The following is a 22,273-nucleotide window of genomic DNA, read 5'->3' as shown; positions in this document are numbered from 1 at the left end:
AACGTGGTAATCGCTCAGTGACAGATCCAATTAATCTATCGGAATCTCTGGTGAGTCAATATAGACATGCGATGTCCTGATGGAACACAACACCTCTTCTATTGGCCAACTAACGTCTAGAATGGTCAATAACTAGCTTCAAACGGTTCATTTGTTCAGATTCAGATTCAGTAGAGATCTGAATTTAGCATATTGCACTAAAACAAAAACAAAAAAAAAAAGAAAAATTGAAAAGAAGAATAGACTAGACTAGAAGACCTTGAGAAAAAGATGAGGAAAGCATTCAAAGAGGCCGGAATGCACCATTCTCGATCGGTTCTGGAGAGAGTATTACTACCACGTAAAGAAGTGGGACTTGGAATCGTCGACATTTTCGCACTGTGTGCTGCCCAGGTACGACAACAGTGAGAGTACTATGCGGAACGCGTCATCCAAAACGCGCTATACCGGGCTGCCTGAGTACCAACTCAACTGTAATCTGTAGACAGTGGAGAAGAAGATTGCGGCTTTGAAGCAGAAGGCTGTACATGGTGCCCACCCCCATCAACTGGACTGGATCTTATCTGTGGCTAACGCGTGGTGAACTATCTTCAGTGGTAGAAGCCAACATGATAGCCATCCAGGACAACTGTGCAAAAAAACATTAGAACAAAAAAATAAAATTGCACGTATTTTTCTGTTACAGTATCGACACCATAAACTTGCGAATGGGGTTTCAGCGATTTAAAAAGTGTAAAATGTACCAAATTTTCTCTTTGTTGATACCCTGTAATTCACAAGTGAATGGAACAATAAAAAAAACGGCAAAAAAACGCGAGATATCGGTCACTACAGCCGACTATCGAGAGAATAATGAATTACTTTTTCCCCAAACTTTCCAAGTAGACCGGCATGTGAGCACTCGCTCGATTGGCCAGGAACTGGGTATAGTCCATAAAACCGTTTGGAACCATTTGCACGCAAAAAAATCATTTAGACCGAATCAACGCCTGCGATGCAATGTTGGAACGGAAGAACTCGACCCATTTTTGAAGAAGATGGTGACTGGTGATGAAAAGTGGATCACGTACGACAACCTAAAGCGAAAACAGTCGAGGTAGAAGCGCGGTGAGCCGGCTCAAACCATCGCCAAGCCCGGATTGACGCCCAGGAAGGTTTTGCTGTGGTGGGATTGGAAGGGAATCATCCACTATGAGCTGCTCAACTATGGCCAGACCCTCAACTCGGTTCTCTACTGTGAGCAGCTTGACCGTTTGAAGCAGGCGATTGGCCAGAAGCGGCCAGAAATGATCAATAGGAATGGTGTTGTTTTCCACCAGGACAACGCTCGGCCTCACACATATTTGATGACCCGCCAGAAGCTACGGGAGCGCGGATGGGTAGTCCTATTGCACCCACCCTATAGTCCGGACCTGGCTCCAAGTGATTATCATCTCTTCCGGTCCATGCAAAACGCTCTTGGTGATACTAAGATGGCCTCAAAAGAGGCCTCCGAAAACTGGTTGTCTGAGTTTTTTAGGAATGTTTTATAAGGGGAGGGATCATGAAGTTGCCTTCTAAATGGCAACAAGTTTGCGTACAAAACGGCGCACATTTGACTTAAATTGGATAATTTTAAGTATGTTAAATGAAGCGTCAAATTTCGATAAGAAATACGACATTTCTTTTTCCCCACCCCTATATTTTTCAACTTGAGAAGAACATAGAGGGAGAGGTTTATCCATTGCTTTCTTTGCATAATAACCATGGATAAGGCGTCGTGCACAAATTACGTAATGCTAAAAATGCGATTTTTGGGCTCCCTCTCTCCTATGTAACAAAAAGTAGCACAATACAAACCTTAAAATTATGTTACGTAACGCTAATCTTTACACAAAGTCAAAGTCAACATAAAAAAATATCTGCCCTGGTCGGAATCGAATGTTCTTACGGAAGTTTCTTATATGCAAGTAGTGACATCAGAAGAACTTTCGACAAGTTTATAGAATTTCGAACCAACATAGATGGGAAATTAATGCTGACATCAGTCGGGATTGGTGCTTTCAACCCAACTGGCGTTGAACTGAGAGGAACATGGACTGATATAAATTGATGTTGATTTACACTTCTCCTTTGTTCAATGCAGCAGTTCCTGTCGTTGCATTTCACTACTTGCAAAAGGCCCTGGGATATCCTTACGTGACGAGCAAACCACTCGACTGAATATCGTACTGATTCTGCTTCATTGATTTTGGAGTTCGCGAACTCAACGTATTTTGCTTTGAGGGAACATCCGCGGATCGCACAAAACAGCTAACGATTCCCCTGCGTACTCAACATGTTTCGTTTCCAGTTGAGATCCTTCATGATCATAAGGAAGAATTGAACTTACTAACTCCCGGAGAAGAGAAGCCATACGTTTGACAATTGAATGCACTGCGTCCTGGAGCATTTGTAATAACGCGCATTGGATTAAGATTCAATTGATTAAAATGATAAATGGAAAATATATATGAACTTCTAAAACGGGTTCTCGTCTGGTCCTCCATCCACCTTATTCATGATTACTAGTTTAATAATTCCTTGAGGCTGAATAACCTCGAATTCAAGCAGCTCGCTCACCCTTTTAATATCAAGCCCATGGGAAAATGCGTTCAAGGAACAGTGCCTTCCAGAACGAACTGTAACGTACATTGGATCACTGTATTAAACTGCTCCAGCATGACCAAGGTGCCCTAGCATCCTGGGATAACAGACGGTTTAGCAATCATGACAAAATCTATATCTGTGTTTTAGATCTGAAAAAAAAATTGTCTTACCTTTTTCTCAAAAATTCTGTATTGAAGTCTTAAGTCCAATTTTAAATCATATTTTTGGCTTTAGTATCATTGATTGACATATAAATTGTTGATTAAACGAAATTCAAATTTTGACGTCTACGATACTAGCAAATAAAGTCCGATCGAGCAAATACTTTGCATGGCGTAGTTTTTTTTCTTGGAAATCAACATTTTTAAGAAAGTCCTGTTTGAAAATTCCAAGGTAATTTTTTTTTCATTGGCACTCTACTGTACATCCTTTCACAACGTCATTTTCATTAGTTTCATTGAATACGGTTCGAGCTCGAACGAAATTTTGGACCTGATTATGTGAATCGGGTCGATAAGAATCGACCATCACTATCACATCGAGCAAAATTTCGTATTTTGTAAATCGAGATTATTTTATCGAGTCTAGTTCTTGCTCGAACTTCTTGTGTTGTAAATATTTATACGTTATTGAAACGTTTCTGGAATGTTTCCCAAGTTTGCAACAAGCCAACCAAACAACTTGAAAAATGATGACAATTGCACTGGAAGCCTTCACTCACCTTGATCCGGAACAGGTAATTTTCGATGACTTTTCGGCACATATGGAGCGGTATCTCGGTCATAACTTCACGAATGTTTTCTTTCAAATGTTCAAGAATTTGCGGAGAGTTGGCATAGAGACGGTCTTTCGCATAACCCCACAAAAAAAAGTCTAGCGGATTCAAATCGCATGATCTGGACGGCCAATTGGCATCACCAAAACGCGAAATTCAGCGTCCCTCAAATTTCGTTCGCAATATGGCCATGTTCGGTCGTGTTGTGTGGCACGTGGCGCCGTCCTGCTGAAACCACATGTCATCCGTATCCATATCTTCAATTTGTGGCAAAAAAAATCGGTTAACAAGCGGCCATAGCGCTCACCATTCACAGTTACCGTCTCGCCGTCCTCATTTTCAAAGAAATACGGCCCAATGACTCCACCAGACCATAATGCGCACCAAACAGTGACTTTTGGCGGATGCAATGGCCTATCAAACAATCACGTGTGGATTTTCTGAGCCCCATATACGAAAATTTTGGGTGTTCACGTAGCCACCGAGCTCGAAATGTGCCTCATCGCTGAAGAAAATTTGATGCGAAAATTCAGCATTTTGCTGCTGTTGTTCGTTCACCCAATCGACGTATGCCCGACGCATTCCATGGTCACCACGCTCTAATTTTTGTACCAGTTGGACTTTCTATGGATGTAGGTGCAAGTCCAAATGCAAAATTCGCCACAATGATGTCTTTGACAAGCCCAATTGTTGAGCACGCCGTGGAATCGAAACATTCGGGTCATCCTCCACACTGGCAGCACTGGCATTACGATGATGCACAGGTTTCACAATATCCGCAACGGATCCAGTTTGTTCGAATTTACGCACTACATTAGCGATTGTGTGCTCTGTAGGCCGTCCATGACGACCAAAATCCGTCCGTAATGTTCGAAAAACATTTGCCGGTTTTTCATCATTTTTATAGTATAATTTAACAAAATTAATACGTTGTGCGATGCTAAAACGATCCATATTGTAAAATGGCAGACATTCAACTAACGATATGACGCTTTGGTTGACAGCTATGTCAAACGGTTTTCAGCGCAGGGCTGTATACTTTCGGAAGCCCGAAATGGAAAACCCTGTATAATTTTTATCGACTCGATTTATATCATAGAGCAGTTTCATTCGAATATAGAACACTTTCATGAGATATGAGACACTTTGTTGACGATTAGATAACTTCGCTTCATCGTGAAGAATGAAATAAATGAACGTGAAGCGAAACGAGAAGAAAAGTGAAAAGCGAGTAGCACTATTTTCAATCTTCATGAGCATGAAGCAAATTGGAAAGCGATAGCGTCATTATTCAGAGACGATGTGTCAATTAAAATGAAATTGCAAGGCCCTGGTCATGATGGAGATCAGCTACCATGAATGGTTGCGGAGGTTTTTCCTATCTCTACTACTCCAGGCGTGTTCGAATACTGAAACGATCAGCTTTCCATTTACATTTGTAGAATTTTTCCCCAATTATAGTTCGTTAGGTAGCATCGAATATATGGGCGAAGGCTGTAGCGTTAAATGGAGCATATTTTGAACACATCTTCTTGGATCACACTAACGTTCCCAGTGGAACTTTTTCCTTCTCAGCGTAGGTATCACTAACGAAATTTTTATAAGTAGCACTTGGTTGAGATTTCTATGTCGGATAACACGCCTTGAATGTATCCTGGAATGGCAAGCTCTAGAATAACGTGGGCACAGTGCAGGTCGGAAGAAATTTCTTTCGCAAAAAATCCACCATCCAGAACGGGAAGAAATTTGATCACACAGGTCTTTCATTTAATAAACGATCAAATATGTTGCATTTCCTCTAAAAAGTATCGAGTTATGCTCACATACACCCAAAAATGTGACCCAGAGATGCTACAGCGATTGGAATACAGTGACCCGCATGAAACAATCCATCAAAACAATCATCATCAGCAATTCCAAATGAAATCAACAACATGAGTATCTTTTTTTCGAATGACAGTTTGTATTCCGTTTGGGTTGGAGGAAATATGAGTTTGCCACAGCAATTGGGAATTTTTTGACTCAAGTGAGTAATTCCAAATGAAATCGACAAATGACAAAACATGAGTATTTTTGATTCGAATGAAAATGTGTATTCCGTTTGGGTTAGAGGAAATATGAGTTTTCCACAGCAATTGGGAATTTTTTGACTCAAGCGTAACTTTTGAAAAGGGCGTATCGATTTGAGTAAGAGAAATCTTTGATAATTTATATCTCAAAAACTATGAGTCGTACCGAAATAGTGTCTTAGAAAGAGTTACAGAGTATTGATGGTTGAATATGAAAAAAATGTACACTGAGAAAAAAAATAGTACTCTTTTTTTATTTACAAAATAAAAATTCAATTTGCAATATCCAAAATACATATTTTTTAATTTTTTTTCAATTTTTTCATACAAAATAGAAATCATGCAGAAAATTTAGAAAATACGCCCAAGATGGTAAAATTATTTTTGACGAACTTTGTGGAACATCGAATTTTTAGGAATTTTAGAAACTTAGAATTTTTGTATGTTAACAATCATTTTTAGCCACAAATTATGAATCCTGATGTGATTCAAAACAAAAAAGGTCATTATCAATCTCCTTCTAAATGTAGCCATTCTCCAAATATTTAAGAAAATATTTCTAATTTATTGTCTTTTTTATAGTAAATAATCCCTTTTAATATGTTTGTCGTGTTATACCGTCATGTTCATGAAATTTTATTAATTTGCTTATAATTTCCAACAACTTTTCCAAATACATCATCATGGTTCATATTTTGACTCAAGCGTAGCTTTTGAAAAGGGCGTATCGATTTGAGTAAGAGAAATCTTTGATAATTTATATTTAAAAAAATATGAATAGTACCAAAATAGTGTGTTAGAAAGAGTTATAGAGTATTGTTGGCTTAATTTGAAAAAAATATACACTGAGAAGAAAAATTAGTACTCTTTTTTTTATTTACAAAATAAAATTTTAATTTGCGATATCAAAAAAAAGACAATAAATTACAAATATTTTTTTTAAATATCTCGAGAATGACTACATTTAGAAGGATATTGATAATAACCTTTTTTTGTTTTAAATAACATCAGGATTCATAATTTGTGATTAAAAATGACTGCTAACATACGAAAACTCGAAGTTTCGAAAATTCCTAAAAATTCTATGTTCCACGAAGTTTGTTAAAAATAGTTTTACCATCTTGGGCCCATTTTTTAAATTTTCTATATGACTTTTATTTTATATGAAAAAATTGAAAAAAATATAAAAAATACATATTTTTTGATATCGCAAATTAAAATTTTATTTTGTAAATAAAAAAAAGAGTACATATTTTTCTTCTCAGTGTATATTTTTTTCAAATTAAGCCAACAATATTCTATAACTCTTTCTAACACACTATTTTGGTACGACTCATATTTTTTAAGATATAAATTATCAAAGATTTCTCTTACTCAAATCGATACGCCCTTTTCAAAAGTTACGCTTGAGTTAAAAAATGAACCATGATGATGTATTTGGAAAAGTTGTTGGAAATTATAAGCAAATTCATAAAATTTCATGAACATGACGGTATAACACGACAAACATATTAAAAGGGATTATTTACTATAAAAAAGACAATAAATTAGAAATATTTTCTTAAATATTTCGAGAATGGCTACATTTAGAAGGAGATTGATAATGACCTTTTTTGTTTTAAATCACGTCAGGATTCATAATTTGTGGCTAAAAATGATTGTTAACAAACAAAAATTCGAAGTTTCGAAAATTCCTAAAAATTTTATGTTCCACAAAGTTCGTCAAAAATAGTTTTACCATCTTGGGCGCATTTTCTAAATTTTCTGCATGACTTCTATTTTGTATGAAAAAATAAAATAAAAAATAAAAATATGTATTTTGCTTATTGCAAATTGAATTTTATTTTGTAAATAAAAATAAGAGTACTATTTTTTTTTCTCAGTGTACATTTTTTCATATTCAACCATCAATACTCTATAACTTTAAGACACTATTTCGGTACGACTCATAGTTTTTGAGATATAAATTACCAAAGCGTATCGATTTTCGTAAGAGAAATCTTTGATAATTTATATCTCAAAAACTATGAGTCGTACCGAAATAGTGTCTTAGAAAGAGTTATAGAGTATTGATGTTAAAATGTTAATATTAAATATTTCCTCCAACCCAAACGGAATGCAAACGTTCATTCAAATCAAAAATAGATGTTTTTAAAATCTGCATTTTTAGAAGGATTTAGGACTCTATAGCAAAAGTTACATTGACTCTCTGGTATGGATATTTTTTATAAAAACTGAGGATTGAAGATGTATTGAGTCCATTTATTTTTAAAATTATTTTTTTAACGGATTCGAGGAATAAACACATAACAAAATTACGCGGAAAAAACACTCAGAAAAATCACTTAAGGGGGTATTCTAGTGTAGAGACACGAATTTCGGACGTTTTCCCGAGCTCCGTAAAAATGAAACAAAGAGTATTTTTACAATCCATTATATCATTATTTGTTCATCTATTTATCAACAATAAAACAAAAATTGAACGGAGAAAAAATATTCATAATTAGAATAGTTACAAGCTGATGAAGTGAGGGGGTTCGAAAAATGGTTGTGCCATAGCGTACACGATTCCAGCTCTTCTGGTTATCTGAAACAAAAAATTCGAACAGAATCTGAATCAATAAAGATGGCGTTATCGCATGAACCTCGGACAAGTCAAAAACATCTTTTTTGACGAAATGGCGGCGATCTGAATAAAAAAGACGGGTGGGTAAGGTCGGGGACATAACCGGAGTGACGTAGGACTATACAAAGGAGACAGCTTTTGTTAAATATATATTTTAAATATATTGTTTTATTTTCTTCTCCTACGTGAATACCTACCTATCTACCTGAAAAATGGATTAGTTTACTGTTTACTGTTTATGAATATGTTGATGGTTCTGGAAAGAACCTTTGGTGTTGTGTTTTTGTTATCACTCGATATTCCCATCTTGTTCGGTTAAACCTTCCCGTTTAGCTATTGCGTTTGCCACTCGCCACCGCTTTCACAGTTGGAAAATTTCTTCCCATCCAGCTTGTGACATGTTATTCAGTAAATTACATTTAATCCGACGTGCCGGAGAAACAGTTTGCCACTCACTGAAACTAATTGTTGCCTTGATGAGCGCCGAACCGAAGCTGCTCTGTTCTGGATGCGGGTTTTCTGATTGTCGTGAGCAGCTTTGCAAGCCAACTCGAGCACTCCGACGGCCGAAACTCTATAATCGCTGTTAGGTATACTGGTGCTCCGGCACCAATCCGTTCGGTCTAGTTACCCTTGCGGAGCAATCAGTGAATGCGACCAACAGGGAACTGGAGACCTGCACGGTTCGAGTGAGACTTTGCCTTTCCCTTAACTTGTCCTCCTTTGTTACGTCCACGATACCGATGCCGTACCACCACACGGGTTTACGGTTTGAAAGAAAATAAGATATTTTTTTGGGGTCCGCGTGTTTTATACTTCAGCGGTACACACTCACAGGATAGAGAAAAATCGGCAGAATCAGCCAGAGGGGCGAGTCCAACGAGACGAATGAATGAGCGTTAAAAGGGAGCAATGGCAAAAAAATACATTCATTACGATTTGTTCGCTCGTTGGATTCACATGCAGGCTAAAAAGGGTCCTTTTCAGGATCACAAAATTATCTTCAATCTAAAAAGTTTATTGTTTTGTTATTACTCGATATCCCCATCTTGTTCGGCTAAACCTTCCTGTTTAGCGATTTGTTGCCACTCGCCACAGCTTTCACAGTTGGAAAATTTCTTCCCATCCAGCTTTGTGACATGTTGTACAGTAAATTACATTCAATGCGACGTGCCGATTGGAGGCGATTTTAACCTGTAATTGAACATTTGCGATGACAGTGGTACAGTGTCGACTTTCAATGTGGGGTCATAATTTGGATCTCTATGTTTACAAAAATGTCCAACTAAATAAGTCGCATTACATGTCCGTCCAATTAGCTAAATGTCGAACTAATTGTAAATTAATGTACTTTCAATCTGGAAACAATTTAAGAATTGGTGAAAATTGAATAATCAGGAAAGTCCCTAACTATCAATAAGCTCAGAATAACTGCCAAATTCACATACTCATCAGATCCTGGCAAACAAATTATGAAAAAATCAATTTGCGTTTTATTATTATTTTGGATAATGTTTTAGAAAGCATTGAACTGTATTTCCTAAACTCTTTTTTGGAAGGTTTAATGGCCCTGAAAAGCGCCTTGTTTTATGGAATGGTTCCAATTTAGAAAACTTAGTACTCGTGGTTTTGAAAAAAACCATTTCGAACGCCCTCGATGCCGCCTTGTTCTGGATTTGCCACCAAAGCAGTTTGTATAAAGAACAAACTTTTTTCTTCTGCTACCTGATGCCGTTTTGCGATTGCGTTTGCCACTCGCCACTCGCTGCAACTGCCTGTTGTCTTGATGTCCACCGAACCGAATGTGTTCTGTTCCGAATGCGGGTTTTCTTATCGTCGCGAGCAGCTTTGCCAGCTAACTCGATCACTTCGGCGGCCGAAACTATATAACGCTGGCTAGGTGGACTGGTGCACTGGTACTAACGCGCTCGGCCTAGCTACCCTTGCGGGGATCTCCAGATCAACACGGTTCGAGCGGGATTTTGCCTTTCCCTTCACTTTTCCTCCTTTACCATGTCCAGACATGGCTGCTTGTGTTGGTTTGATGTTGATGTGTTGTGATGCGAACCGATGTGGTGTACGGTTTGAATGAGAATGATCGTTACGGAAGGAAGGAAGGAAGGTCTTGAATTATAGAGACTTTAAACTTTTGCAGTTCATTCGTCTCTAGCCTTGAGAAAGGCCCTTTGAAAACTCTACTCTATTCTACTCCAGCGCTACCACCTCCGCCCTCTTGCCTTGAGAAAGGCACTCGATCCCTCGCCGTCCAGCCCGTCCAGCCCGTCCAGCAACGATGTTGTCCAGTCGGTGTCCACACAAAGAATGATCGTTACGGCAGCGGAGCGGGGATTTTTAAGCTGACTGGTTGGCTCGAGAATTACGCATGTGTGAGACTGCGACCAATGTTTCGTTCATTTTTTTCTTTTTCCTTTCCAATCGTGCTTCATTCTATTTCGCTGCTGCTCTGGTTGCCCGTTTTGGTCGGTACGATTTGAGGAGCACAAAATGGACCAATCAAAAATGGGCACATAGTGCATTTTGACAATGCTTGATATTTCACAATTATTCAATTATTTATCTCAAGAAAAATGAAATGTTATTCGTTATGATAGATGCGTAGATATATTTCCTATCAATTGATGCAAAAACCTTTGCGATCTATTGAGAAATGCTCGAGTTATAAGCGTTCCAAATCTTGCATTTTTTCCTACTTGTTCAGTGCCTAGATTTCCATTTCACCCCCTATATCTTCCGGTTAGACGTAGTCCTACGTCAAAAAATGCAGCTTAAAAAGGGTTTTCTCATGTTTCCCGATTTTTTAAAAATAGTAAAATTCAAAAAATTATTTTTTAGAAGTTCGTGCGATAGAGAGATGTCTGCAGATTGTATCCATATAAATTCGACATGAATCGGTTCAGTAGAACTTGAGATATCGTGTACGCTAGTTTGAAAAAAAAAACTAGTTTCGAGAAAAACGCGTTTGAAGTTAATTGTTATGGCCGTACCTGGTTAGATACCGCATCACTAAAATGGCTCTAACTCGGTAAATAGTTAGATTTTTGATAAGTCCTTTCTAGGTTATATTCTTGAGCTTGAGCTTGAGCTTGGGTAGACTGTACAATTCATAATTGCTCTTCGTGATTGACCTGAACCAACCAAATTGCACAAAGAACACACAGAATGACGCTTGGGACTAGCAAATCATTCTCGTTGTGCAATTTTCGGTGATTCGAGCTTTAAATTGTCAATAATGACGCCGGCCACGTCCTTACAGTCACCAGGGGAAGGGAAGGAATGTTAGTATGATAACCGCCGCCCAAAGGCCAGAAGGGTCGCCTCTATAGCGTGGTTCCCTAGCGATTATCATGGAAGGGATAGTTGTTAGTGGGAGGAGGTAAGAATCAGGATTCACTGTGGTAAGTGATGTGATTATGTAAACGCGAATTATCAGCCACTCGACGAAATGAAATTCTGAAAATTCTACTTGTCACAACACGTGGTAAAGATTATCTTTAGGTATCCTGATAAGGAAAGAATGTGTTGTTAATATTTATAGCACGTACTTTGAGAATTTTAGACAATTTGAAAAAAATTCTATGATCATTCTATGAGTTTCTACGAGTTTCATCATCCTTCGAACGAAGTGTATGAATATCGCACAATTATATCCACATATACCATAAATAACTACAGGTAAACACACAAATCGATGACCGTCCGAAAGGAAATATGAGATTTGGGAACACAATATAAAAAACTGAATTAGGAAACTGAAGTCTGAATAAGGATCAAGAATCATTGACAGATAATAACAGGAGCTTCTAAAACCTCTATATACACAAACACACGAAAGGAAACGAACGATCTGTCTTTACAGTAAGTTCCCAGAATGAAGCACGTCACGACACATCGCCTCCCTCCATTCGGCGGTGGACGCCCGGCAATGTAACACAATGCAGAACATTTTCGAAGTTTCCTCATAAACCACAAAAATGCTCCATACTGCATCACACCATCAAGCAACCACCGAAATACAAGAAATGGTACATCGTGACGCATCTCACTTCGAAAACTTACTGTTTTTTTTTTTTATCCCATTTATTTATTTATCAGGCTCATTAGCATTTTATCTGTAACAGAGCCGGGTTTTTATCGTGTACATGTACATATGTTTATGTTTCTATAAATTGTAAATTACACAGTAGAAGTAGTAGCCATTTAGGCGTTAGGTTTTCTGTTCCATTACATTATGGTAAATTACACTCTAGTAGCCATTTCGGCGTAAGGGTATTCTATCTGTTCTTCCATTGTTCAGCAGACCGGACAGCGGAGACAGTTGATATTGATCATTGTTGGGTTATTTATAGAACAGCAGCCCGATGTTTCTTGCAGAGCAGAGCAGTTGTATGGATGAATCGATCTTTGTTCCACCGTGGATCGATCTCCATAGCTGATGATGGTTGCGTGGACGTAATTATTTTATAACAACACAAAAATGGTCAATTGAGGGCCCTGAGTTTGAACTCACGATCGATCGCTTAGTAAGCGAACGCGTAACCAAGTGGCTACGAAGACCCCAAAAAAAACTTACTGTTAATACATTACAAAATAAGTGAAGAACTTTACAGATTTCCTGTTTGCAAAACGATTAATATTTTAAAAAAAATCATCTGGCATCTCTGAACATCAAACGCACGAACACATAAACACCTATGGAGGAGAAACCAAATCTTCCGACCTGAACCAAACACAGGGCGCAGCGATACAACCAGATTACTATTACATATGAACGCAGCAAGCGCCCTATAGTGTCATATAGTACCACTACTACTATAGTTTACGTGTTTACGTGTTTACACACAAACACAACCCACGCCTTTTTCTGTGCGCTGATCATGCCCCCTGCTCAACACTCAAATGCGATATTTTCACTGCAGCAAAAACTTCCTATTGAATTTGAATCAACACTTAAAACACCTTTTGGAATGAGCGAACCAACTTTATTCCATGTCATCGTCTGCCATTAACCATACACTCGCGATTCAAAAACACGTCACAACATGAGAGCCAGACAAACGCCGTAATGAAATTCACAGGCAGAAACAAAATACATGTCTTTGCTTCTTTCCAAGATTGATTCAGTAAAATTAATTTGGATTTTGGATTTAAACTGGATTTAATATGGATGCGGGAAACACTGATTTTCACAATTTCAAATCGTTTTCTACACATGAAAATTAACACTTGGTAATGAAAAATTGAAGGGCAGAAAATAACGAAAGTGAACACGGAGCAACGAAAAACACAACCACACTCGACGCCTGCTTGATCAGATCTCTCCTTTCTAGGTTATATTCTTGAATGCCTAAACTACAGAAATATGAAGGAAAAAAATATTTTTTTTAAATTCCTAGACTAGAATACTGCCTTGAAAAATGACACGATGTATGGATTTTCTTCATTTCTATTTCTTTTTCGCAGGAGGTTCGTGTTTTTCGCCAATCACGGATCCGAGCTTATAGTATTTCTTCCGAATTTCATAAACAGTTCCACGACTAATGTTATACTTTTCAGAAAACTTTCACTGCGATGCCCCGTCCACAAAGTCCTTCACTCCTTTTTTCGGATGGAAATCGAAATTTGTTTACCTGCCATGGTTTCCAAGTGAATTTCCTGTTAAAAAATCGCTCTTAAATGTTAGGGCGTAGACTGCAAACAATAAGGATTCGATCTGTCGTTTAAAAATTTCGTTTGTCATTGCATTTCTACAAAAAAAATAAATCCTCCATGTAATAAAACTATGATACCCTCACTGTACGACATTTAATAACACTAAACACAAATAAAATCAAAAGTATGCAAAGTGATAGGATTCGGTCCACTTTTTTATTCATACGAAAAGCGGAAAATCTGTTTGTGATAAGGTTACAGGCTTTACGCTACCGGGGAGGCATCTTCAATGGAGGCTTGGCTGAGAAAGGCAATTGGCGATAACGGAGTTCAATGTACCGCCAAAATTTTTTTTGGCGATTGAAGTAGTGCTCCGTTTACAATCGTACGCTCATTCCAAAAACTCACTCGAAATATCCGAGCTATGGGATGATCTGCGGGTCATTACGTACGCTGTGTTCAAATAATAAGACGGAAGCAAAATGAAGTGATCTTTTTTGCTCTCTTGTAATTCGATTAAGAAATTTCATCCAATTGGCGTCAATTGGTCGCATGAGATTGAATGCTATCTTCACGCGTAATTGGTTCGGTTTTATGGCCACTCGAACGATAGTAGCATGGTAGCAGACACTCGGAATTGCCTTTGATTGCTGCACAAATTGTTAAATGAACCGGATATGCTGGTCTACTTGTGCAATTCGCTCGGTTAAAACCTATGCAGTAAGGTGGAGTCAATTCTGTTATTTACATCGGTCAAAAATAGACACACATTCCCGTCACTTTTTGGTTGTTAGTTGTGTTTAGCAATCTTATCTCTGTTTTGATGAAGTAGTATTTCGGTAACAACTGCAGCGACGACTTCATACGTGTCTAAGCTCGTTTTTAGCCATTACCCGTGGATTCTGTTATCTGTCAGCTAGCGTGCAAAATCTGCGATAAGATTTGTTGCGATTCTGATGCACGGGAAAAAAAGGTGAAAACAACCCTCCACAGAGTACTTTTCCGCTTTCTCCTGATATGTCCTATCAACTCTTAGTCACCTAGTTTCCTATCTGAGGTCAATCTTTATCGGCAATAGCCTACGATTGACGTCGTCGTTGGATGGTTATCGCACGTGAAGTAGTTACGCTGAATGGTCACCCAAAGCTTGTGTGAGACGGTGAGTCCGTGGATCAAGAACCTAGCAGTCGTTGTTGTGGAACGTGCTTCGGAAGGTATTGGAGATCCTCATTCCCAAACATGTACACGTTTCCATGGGACAGCACGAGCCGTCGTGTAACGCAATAACAATTTAATGAATTTATAAATAAATTTGAATAAGTTTCCCAACTTAAGCTTCTAGTTATCTGATCATCTCATCACTCGTTGGACATTTATTGTGTCTTACTACCACGATAACTGATATTTTGCATTAAAACTTTCCATCTCGCATCAATCAATTTTTGTTCGGTCACGTTGGCAAACGAACTCGACAGATTTATTGCGTTTTATATCTTTTAGACGTAGAACTACGTCTGTCAGGAAGGGTGCCAAATCTGAAAACAGGTCACGTTTTTATGAAATAAAGTTAACGTTAATAATTATTTTCACTACGAACGAATTCTCATGATTTGCATACCAATCGAATCGGAAATTCTCTAAGATTAGTTTGATATGCTATTCATTACAATTCGCTATTCTCTAAACGGTTTAAATTCATTAAAACCGGAAGAACTTCCTTTTTCCCATACATTTGTTCTGCCGATTTGTGTGCTAACTCTACCCGTATTTCGAATGCTTATAACTCGAACATTTCTTAACAAATCGGAAAGATGTTTGTATCAATTGTTGGGAAATATTTCTACGCGTCTATCACAATTAATAAAATGTCTTTTTTCATGAGATGAACATTTGAATAACTGTAAAATGTCAAGCGTTATTCAAACACCCTAACTGCCAAGTTTTGATTTACCCGTTTTTCGGTTTCCCCAACACAGACTTCAAAATCGATGAACCTGCTTTGCAAATATACATGCAAGTCGGGGGTGTTTTTGTTCCCACCGAGCTGTGTTTCCCTAACACGGACTTCGAAATCAATGTGCCTGGGTGAATCCGCTTTGTCAAAACATGCAAGTCGGGGGTATTTTTTGGTGTTGAGTACTTTTATACTCGCTTGTCGTTGTGCAGACCGGAATATGATTCCCTAAACCGTACTTTTAAACTGAGAAACCTGAGAAAGTCGTCATTTCAGCCACTAGAGGTGAATGAACTTTCGCGGTTCGAGAACAACGTAAACATGAGATGTGCAATAATTTCAGAGGGAAATGTAAAATACAATGATCGTTTGACATTTTTTCCGTTCACATATTTTGCTAGTCCTAGGCATCATATCAAACGTAAAAGGACGTTCATCGAATTTATTTGTAACGAAGAACATAATCTATTACAAAAAAATTCGATGCATTCTAAAATAATATTCGAAGTGGTAAGCAAGTGGATTGCATAATATAATTGCGTAGTTCTACGTCAAAAAGATGCGGTCATGTCCTAGATACAACCCCTTACAATTTTTTTCTCTCTTTTTTTTGTTAAAAGGGACACACGTTTTAGAGGACCTAGAACTTCGACTTTTAAATGTGCTTATACTTGCGTGATTTTTTTTAATAAGTTCTGTATTTTGAGTGCTAAATTAAAAGTTTGCCTAGATATCTTCCTTTCGTGTATAGTTCGCAACACCCATTAGCCACAATTCTAATTAGGGGCTGTTTTAGATACTCCCCTCCCCCTCCGTGGACAAACGTGGACATTTCCTATACCCCTCCCGCTGTTGGCCACGTGGACAATTCTTATCTCGGACATTTTGTAGCATAAACTGACGTAAACTGGCTGAGCTGCTTGAGTTTTGGAGAAAATCAAACAATGAAATCAAGGGCTTCGTTAGAGGAATTGAGTTAGTCGAAATCATCGAAGAAAAGATGAAGCGAAACAATACCTCAGTGGTATAAAAAAATCGATATGGATATCATCACGCTGTTCAAAATATTAAAATGGTGTGTGTGTGTTATGTAGTTTTGATTTGATCAACACCTAAATTGCTCAAACTAATAGACGTTAGTCAGTGCCTAATACAGGTCGGACTCGATTATATACAGATTCAATTATATGTGATTCGATTACATACAGTTTGAAATATTTTTTTACATTTCAAATATGATTTGTTTCAAGGAAAAATGTAACCTTTCAACGTTAAAGTGAAATTTAAGTGGTGAGGTAAAAACGTGATTTTTTAAATTTTTGCTTGAATTTCCACCAGCGAAATTGAGAAAGATAGAAGTTGGGTGTCAAAAAACAAATTGTAGAGCGAAAAGAGAGCTTTCATTTGATTGATAGAAACAATCAAGTTTAATATGAATTTTTAGGATAAAATTAATAATAACACATTAAACATTTCTAACATTCAAGTTTTCACTTCCAAATGATTTTAATCCACTAACTTAGATGTTCCACAATTATATCCTGTACTAAATTTTCTCATCTCTCGAATGGAAGCAACAGAATCGTCTTCCGTAGCGTACTTTTGAATGTAGAGCTAGTTCGAGGCAACAGAGTCCAAAACAAAAAAAAAAGTTTTATAACTCTGTCATTGTTGGAATTGGAACATATGCGTAGAAGAATTTTTTTCATGAAATCCTGAGAGATTCTGGATAAATTTATTTCTTTAATGTGAGAGAGGTATTTTCTGACTTTAAGGGGATGAATCACAAATTAAATTCTACTTTTATATTCAAATAACGAAAAATATATGCATGAAAAAGTCATAAAAAATATTTTTTGATTCGATTACATACAGTAAAAAAAATCCTGGACTGTATATAATCGAGTCCGCGCTATATCTTATGCAATCTTTCGTCATCCTTCACGCAACTTGAAAATTCCATCATCGCAGAACTTCTTTGTTTTTTTTTGTCAAAAGACTGCGCAACGGCTTTTTATGATATCTAATGAAACGAAATTTTTGTCCTTTAATTATCTTTTCCACCGGCCCGAACAAATGATAATCTGAAGATGCAATATCAGAAACAAAGAAATACTTTCTCCTGGTGGAGACAAGCTTCGAAGATAGCTAACGGAGATCATTTGGTTAGCTCAAACATTCAAACAAACATTTTCACTCAATATTGTTATGGATGCTTAGATTTTGCATCACCTGTTACGATTTGCTTCAAAACTGTGAGTTTTAAAATACGAGATGACGGAAATACGATCCATTAAATGTTTTCTGCTGAAATATTTTTGTTTCGTGTTTGCACCTCATCTTTAGTCCATTAACGTGATTTTCATTATTCGCAGTGACCTTGCCAGACTACTTCACGGATAATCGGGATTCTACTGTATTTGTAATGAAGCTGCTAAATCATGTGTCGTGTACTGAGAATTATTCTTGATCAGCGTCTCGATTTGATTATCATTAGCAGAGCCTTACAATTTCACAATAGTGCTATTCTCTTTTCACGCACAATCAAGAGAATATCACTTCAGCTTCGTACAGTCTCGTTTCATTTCACGTGCATTTCCTTCATCCATCATACTGAAGCGAAATTCTCAAATCGTCAAATGAAAAAGAAAGATTCTTATATCGAATGAAAATGTTTTATATCGAATGAAAATTTCATTGGAGCTCGGATCGTATTCACTAAAAGTAATTAAAATGACTATATGATAGAATATGCAGTATGCCAGCAGGCGTAATCATTTATCGGATCTGGTTGTAAGACTAATATACCCTCATATGCCCCTTTTAATTCCATTCCAAATTCCACGGTCTGGCAAAATTTTGAGAAATGAAATCGAATGATACTTTCAATCGAAAGCAATGATCATCCTTTTACATGTGAAACTGAAAGTGACGCATAGTCCATTCAAATGATAATAAATAGGGCAGTTTCAATCGTCGTGTAAAAGCGTCTGCTTCAAAGGAAACGACAGCCAAACGAAAACGAAATGAACCATCGATGTTTCAGTATGCGTAGTGAATACACATATTTGGAATTGAAATTGGCTGGAAAGAAAGGAAGAAGTAAAAAATCATTTCCATCTCTTAGTTTCGAAATTGTTGTGCCCTGATCATTAGTGACGGCATGAACTTTCTGGGCAACGCAATAGAAGCGTATTCCAGAACGAAGTAGTCTACAGTAGCATCACTGCTAACAACACTTCTCGAGATTCCATTAAAGAATTTGTTGTTTAATCAAGAGCGGAAGTTGAGCCGAAACCCCCATCTAGGAAAACAATGTCTTGTGTTTTCGATATTACAACATTCTAACATGCTTTTACGGTGTCTTCATCCTGTCATTTCGTCGTTATCCTCTTAAACGAATGAAAATAAATTGGTCGCTCTCGGTTGATGTACGTTACCATCACAATACACAGTTAAAAAAGGAAGTTCAACGATATGAAAAAATATGGATTTTCCAACGGGAAGTATTATCAGACAGTTCAACCTTTTTTTTTTTTATCCAAAATATATATTTTTATTAAGGCTCATATGGCGTCAACCTGACGGGGCCGGGAGTTCAATATTTCGACAATGTTTGCCTTATAACTATGTTAGTAATATGTAACCGATTACTCGCGGTTGGCTCGAGGTTAGTATTACAAGTGTTTTCGTAATTGTGATGTTGCTGTCTTCAATGATCTGTACCTGTGCCCGACACGGGATACTTCCTATTGGGATGCAGCTGACCATTAATCAGCAACGCCCCCCTAGTCTGTACCCCATATCTAGCGTGGTGCGTCTTCTCGAGGAATCCAGGATAGAATGGTCACTAGCCGGCGCAATCATCAGCTCGTGTAGAGTTGTCATGAGCGGTACAACCTTTGGCTTTTGTTGAATCATCAGTGGACTGCACAACCTTTGGCCCGTGTATCTGTAAAGAGTGTGTGTATGTATTGCCGCGACTAAGTAAAAGTTTATAGATAGAACAGGAGGGATACGAAACAGGGACACAACGAAGGAAAAATCATTAAACGTTGACATCGGCGTTCCTGAGGAACACGTATAGATGAAGCAGAAGATCAGGATCACGGCTACCTAAGATATCCCGGACGGGGATATCCGATTGTCTGCCTTTTGCTCTCAGTGCTCTAGAGAGCTGAGAGCGAGCAGCATGGAACCGGATACACGACCAGACAATATGCTCGATGTCGTGGTAGCCATCGCCACAATCACAAAGATTGTTTGCTGCGAGCCCAATTCGATAGAGATGCGCGTTTATGTTGTAGTGATTGGACATAAGCCGAGATATCACGCGAATGAAATCACGACCGACATTCAATCCCTTAAACCAAGCTTTCGTCGAAACCTTAGGGATAATCGTGTGTAACCAACGACCGAACTCATCTTCACTCCACATGCGCTGCCAACTAACGAGTGTGTCCTGACGAGGAATGTGAAAAAATTCGTTATAAGTAATTTGCCTTTCAAAAAGTGTGCCTTCTGAAGCGCCCACCTTAGCTAGCGAGTCCGCTTTCTCATTCCCCGGAATCGCGCAATGAGAGGGAACCCATGCTAAGGTAATCTTGAATAATTTTTCGACCAAAACACTCAATAGTTGTCTTATTCTTGTTAGGAAATAAGATGAGCGTTTATCAACTTTCATTGAGCGGATTGCCTCTAATGAGCTGAGACTGTCTGAAAAAATAAAATAGTGGTCGATGGGCAATGTTTCAATGATCCCTAATGCGTAATATATCGCACCCAGTTCAGCGACATACACGGAAAAAGGATCTTTGAGTTTGAAAGAGGCACTGGAATTTTCATTGAAGATGCCGAAGCCAGTGGACCCGTTTATGCATGAACCGTCAGTAAAGAACATTTTATCAGATCTAACTTTCCCATATTCTGCCGAAAATATCTCCGGAATGTAATCGGAGCGTAGGTGATCTGGGATTCCATGGATTTTTTGTCGCATGGACAGATCAAAAATGACAGAGGAATTGCAGAAGTATGGGAAGCAAACTTGGTTGGAGATGCCTGGTGAAGGGTGCACGTCGTGGGTAAGGTACTCATGGTATAAAGACATAAAACTTGACTGAGGAATCAGTTGGAGTAGATTTTCGAAGTTATCAATTACCAATGGATTCATGATCTTGCAACGGATGAGAAATCTGAGGATAATTCTGTGAACCGAAGAGTAAGCGGGGGTACTCCTGCCAAAACTTCGAGACTCATCGTATGTGTCGAATACAAACACCCCATGGCTATACGCAAGCAACGATATTGTATTCTCTCCAGCTTGAGAATATGAATCCTGGCAGCTGATACGTTCAACCTTGATAAATACCGATAAATTTCTCGGAAATGCAGAATAAATTTTATTTATTGTTAAATACAGATGTGATTTTTTTTTACATATTGGGCCTGATTCTCGAATACACTACGAATACACTTCACGGTGGAAACGGTATGAAACGCATTCGCGATGACAACGGTACGGTGTCGACATCTGGATGCGAGATTAGTTTCCCACTAAATTTATCATTGTAATATCAAATTATCTTCAGATGAAATTTTTCTATGGGATTATTATACCACATGAAGTAAACAAAGTTTTCCACTCACATTGAATACCAGTTTGATACGAAGAAGATAATTTTCATTAATGATTTTTTATTTGAAAAGTGCTCATTCTGCCTGAAAACTCATCATTATCTTCGACACTTCACTAACTCGTAAAACGTAGTTCAATGGCGTGCCGTTCATTTCGTTTCCACCGTGAAGTGTATTCGAGAATCAGGGCCATTATGTATTTAATGTGTCCACGTGGACATTAACCATACCCCCTCCCCCCTCACCGTGGACAAGTGTGGACATTTTCTTAATCCCTATCCCCCCCCCCCCCCCCCTCTAAAGTTGTCCACGTGGTACGTGGACAGCCCCTTATGATCTATAACTCCAAAAAAATTAACGAAGTTCATCACATAACAGGCAATTTGACCTCGTATGCAGTACCATGCTAGGTGAGGAAAAAGTGTAACAATCATTTCAACTTATATCGCGCAGTCACGGCTCATCGGGTAGTTATCCAATTAAGTCGACGAAAGACAGAAATGCTCAAACTCTAGTGTAAACCAATATAAAAACAACCAGCAGCCACATAGAAAATCGCAGACAACTATGGAAATTATAAACACTACTAAAGCTAACAGTTATGGTAGTGATATTTGGAATGTCTGAGCCATTGACACCCCCGATTGTCACTTTCCATTTCGAGAAACCAAGTTGTGTGGCAGCTGAACGGACAAACATGTTTAGTTCTTACAACAATCTCTTCCTCATTCTTGCCGAGCGCGACTCTGGTTTATGTGTTTACCTTCTTTTTTCCAATTCTTCCTTCGCTTTGTGTGCCAAGTTATGAAAATAAACAAATAAATAAGTGAGAGGTGCCGGCATTAGAGCAGTGGAGGTAGGTTTTCAGTTGCATATGTGGAAATCAGTTCCACGAACTGTGGTTTGACCATTTAACC

General features: G+C 38.1%; 1 protein-coding gene across 1 annotated transcript in view; it reads right to left on the bottom strand.

Annotated features, from left to right (window-relative positions):
- The window catches only part of LOC129775345 (N-acetyl-D-glucosamine kinase), a 56,641-nt gene that overhangs the window by 3,192 nt on the left and 31,176 nt on the right, over nucleotides 1–22,273 (bottom strand). The gene's annotated exons all lie outside the window — the stretch shown is intronic.

Source organism: Toxorhynchites rutilus, chromosome 1, assembly GCF_029784135.1.
Source record: "Toxorhynchites rutilus septentrionalis strain SRP chromosome 1, ASM2978413v1, whole genome shotgun sequence".
Taxonomy (NCBI): domain Eukaryota; kingdom Metazoa; phylum Arthropoda; class Insecta; order Diptera; family Culicidae; genus Toxorhynchites; species Toxorhynchites rutilus.
The sequence above is the reverse complement of the archived record's forward strand: the minus strand, read 5'-3'. Positions and strand labels throughout refer to the sequence as shown.